This window comes from Echinops telfairi, unplaced genomic scaffold, assembly GCF_000313985.2.
Source record: "Echinops telfairi isolate 266 unplaced genomic scaffold, ASM31398v2 ScPeMD7_7;HRSCAF=31, whole genome shotgun sequence".
In the NCBI taxonomy this organism is placed as follows: Eukaryota; Metazoa; Chordata; class Mammalia; order Afrosoricida; family Tenrecidae; genus Echinops; species Echinops telfairi.
In genome coordinates this window covers 26,657,392-26,661,549 of record NW_022103904.1, presented here as the reverse complement: position 1 = coordinate 26,661,549, position 4,158 = coordinate 26,657,392, and the positions used below count along the sequence as shown (strand labels likewise).

General features: G+C 47.6%; 1 pseudogene; it reads right to left on the bottom strand.

Moving 5' to 3' along the window:
* Positions 1–415: 415 nt before the first annotated feature.
* The window catches only part of LOC101655883, a 5,477-nt pseudogene continuing 1,734 nt past the window's right edge, over positions 416–4,158 (bottom strand).

Below are 4,158 nucleotides of genomic sequence, written 5' to 3'. Positions count from 1 at the left end.
CCAGTTGAAGCAAGGGGGTCTCCTGAAGCAGTAGACACTCCAGGGTCCAGAATGTATTCGAGGCAGCTTTTATACACTCCCTGCCACATAGCCTGTACCCCTCGATAGGTTTCCACACAGAGGGGTAGCTGACAATTATCTGAGGGCACACAACGAAACATGAACACTTTAGCCAAGCTGTTCACAGACGGAGGGGAGGGTAAAGTCGGGCACAGGGAGTAACTGATATTTTCAGACTGCTGTGTTCCAGCAGCTTTGCCTAGGAACACCAATTCTGATGATCTGTGCTGCAATCAGCGAGGGTTTCCAGGACATCTCTTTCCAAGGCTTCCTCAGTTTGACCAGGCTAACGTGAGGGCTGAGCTGTGCTGTCATTGAGCTCTCGGGGAGGTGGGGGCACATGTAGGCCATCCATTTAGAAGCACTTGCAGTGGACGATGCCAGGGCCCCGACTTGTCCTCCTGCTTGCTGATCCACATCTGCTGGAAGGTAGACAGCGAGGCCAGGATGGAGCCACCGATCCACATGGAGTACTTGCCTTCTGGGGTGGCTTTGATCTTGGGGTGGCTATTCACAGTGCTGGGCTCCAATGCATGCCCCTTCTGCATTCAGTCTGTGATGCCAAGGCCCACGGTGGTCCCACCGGACAGCACCGTGTCAGCATACAGGTCCTTCCGGTTGTCCATGTCACACTTGATGATGGAGATGAAGGTGGTCTCATGGATGCCCCAAGAAGGAGGGCTAGAAGACGGCTTCCGGGCAGCAGAAGCGCTCTTGCCAATGGTGATGGCCTGGCCATTAGACAGCTTGTACTTCTTCTCCTGTGATAAGGAGGTAACACCATTGGCAGTGGCTATCTCTGCCTCAAAAGTTCAGGGCAATGCAGCAGAGTTTCTCCTTGCTGTCTTGCACCATATCACACACAGCCGTGGTGGTGAAGCTGTGCCTTCCTGAGGCACAGCCGGTGCGGCCGGAGACACACAGGGCCTGGATGGCCACGGACGTGGCTGGGGTGAGGGTGGGGTAGGAAGTCTCAAATGCGATCTGGATCATCTTCCCCTTGTTGGCCTTGGGGTTCAGCATTGGGGGCTCGCTGGGAGCTACACACAGCTCATTGTAGAAGGTGTGGTGCCAGATCTGTCCATGTCGTCCCAGTTGGTGACAAAGTCATGCTCCAGTAGGTAATTTAGTGTCAGGATGATTCACTTGCTCTGGGCCTTGCCACCCTCGAGCTGTCCTTCTGGCCCATGCCCACCCTGACACCCTGGTGCCCGGGGTGTCCAACGATGGACAGGAAGACAGCCTGGGGGGTGTTACCACTTGCCAAGCCAGCCTTGCACATGCCGGGCCCATTGTCAACGACCAGCCCAGTGATTTGTTCTCCCACTGGAGAGACACACAGCAGCGGAGTGGAGTGGAGTGGAGTGGAGTGGAGTGGAGTGACCTGAGAGCGGTGACAGCAGGGACTGAGACTAAAATTACTTCTTAAAATATTTTTTTTCTTATACATGTAAATGCCACTAGTTTTATTTTTCTAGATGTGTTAGTCAGGGCTGACTAGAGAAACAAAGTCATGCACTCAGATGTGTATAAGAAAGAGCTTTATATCAAAGAGTAATTGTATATTAAGAAAACATCCCAGACCAGTTCAGATCAAGTCCATAAGTCCAATATTAGCCCATATGACTCATACCAGACTATAAACCCCTCTTCAGATTCATGCAACACATGCAATGATGCCGAATGCAGGAAGATCACGGGCCAGCAGGTGGTAAGTCTTGTTAGAATAAACCAGCCTCTAACATCCATGGGGGTCCATAGGAGCACTTGTACAGCTATAATCTAGAGAGATGAGTAAAGTCATGGAAGAGAGGAGAGAGTGAAATAAAGGAGTCAGACACATTTTACAGGAGCATGCTCACCTCTGGGACGGCCATGATCTCAGCAGCCAGGTCTGAGCAGAGAGCAGGAGGAGGAGGAGGGGGGAGAGAGCGTATCGTCTTTATTTCTGACCCAGGCCTGTATATACTTAGGGGCTTGCAAGCCCCTCCCGATACCAGGTGATCATATACGTCACAGGAAGGGGTTGTACAATAGGCAATACAAGCAACAGGAAGGGGCTGTACAATAGGCATATGCATGACAGGAAGGGGATAAGCTAGGGGTGTACATGTAACAGAAAGGGGAGGGACTAGGGGTACACATGTGACAAGGTGAGCGGACCCTAGACTCAAGATGGCAGCCTAACCTTGGTTGTCCTAGAGGAGGCTCCCCCTTGTCCCTTGTCTTCTTTGTTAGCTGCATTCAGGATTCCTTCTTTTTTCCTTGAAATCAGAGGTTGACTACAATATATCACAAAGTTTCTTTTGGGGTCTATCCTGTTTGGAGTTCGTTCTCTCAGCTTTTTTTTTTCCTCCAATAGTTTTATTGGCATATAATTCACAGCCCATACAATTCAATAATTCAACCACATCAAGAAGAGTTGTAGATTCATCACCACAGTTTTAGAACATTTTCTTCAGATGGGCTTTGGATCTCCACTCCACAACCCTCCTCATTCATATTGATATGATTTTTTTGTTCTGGGTCTTTGATGCCTGATACCTGGTCCCATTGACACTTCATGATCACACAGGCTGGTGTGCTTCTTCCATGTGGGCTTTGTTGCTTCTCAGCTAGATGTCCACTTGTTTATCTTCAAACCTTTAAGACCCCAGATGCTACATCTTTTGATAGTCGGACACCATCAGCTTTCTTCACCACATTTGCTTATGCACACGTTTGTCTTCAGCAATCATGTCGGGAAGGTGAGCTTCACAGAATGCCAATTACTAGAACAAAGTATTCTTGCATTGAGGGAGTACTTGAGTCAAGGTCCAATGTTGGTCTTCTACCTTAATACTTAACATATAATTATAAGTACATAGACCTCTTTCCCTATGGTTGTATGTAAATATAGTTACACATTTTCTTCATTCTTGTACTCATCATTATCAGCTCCTCACCCACCTACCCCCAACTTCCCCCGCCATACCACAAGGAACCATCCATCCAGCTACTGACCACACACACTCCTCGACAGGCCCTACTCTGCATGAAGTCAGCGCCATCCCTGTAGCTCAATTTTCAGCCGAACAACAGATAGTATCTGTAAGCGGAATCACAACAATATTTATGTGTGCACATCTTAGAATAACTGACCGTATTTAGGAAATAGTGTTTCACGTCTGGACTTTGGTTCAGAGAGCTTAGGAAAGGAGAAAGGAAGAAAGGAAAGCCTGAGAGGGGATGGGTGAGGTTACAGGGAAGGCTTTGTAACACATGAGCTGAAACAGAAGGTGCACGAAGCCTGGAAGGTAAAACTGATGCTCTGTTCTGTCCACCTTCAGCCAACCACAGTAGGAAGTTCAAAGCAAACAAACCCACTCAGTGTGGAGGGAGGCTAACGTTACCTTGTACCTTTCTGTGCTTGTACAATGTAACACATAGATGCAAAGCCGTCCATTTTTCAAAAGTAATGCTTCATGTAGTTCCATGAAATTAATGTTTTGTTTCATGAAATTGTCTCTCGGGTTGTTTAAATTGATCCTGAAACTCCTAATGCTGGTAAAAGAGAAGGCCCAACATTGAGGTGAGGGGAAGCAGTTGGAAGGCATTAAAAAGAACCATTACTAAAAAAAAAAAAACATTACTATGAGTTCCTGGATCAGTCTGTTTTCTCCCTGTTGGCTGAAGACATTTTTATCATTGTCGCATTGCTTTGCACCATCTCCCTGACACTCAGTTTCTTCACCTGCAAAAGGGGATAATAATAGCCCCTATTCTACTCCTAAGAAGCTCTGGTAGCACTGTGTGTTAGGCATTGGGCTGCCAACCGCAGGGCCAGCTGTTCAAGCCCACTAGCTGCTCCAAAGGAGAAAGATGAATTTGTCTGCTCCCATGAAGATTTACGGCCTCAGATTTACTTGATGGCAGTGGGTTTGGGCTTTTGAGGTAGGAGTCCCTGGGTGGTGCAAACTCGGTTACTAAGAGAAACGTTAGAGGGTCGAATCTACCCACAGGTACTTCAGAAAAAATCCTAGCAATTTACTTCTGAAAAATGCAGACCATCAAAAACCTTGTGGATCACAGTGCTACTCTGACACCCATGATGTCATC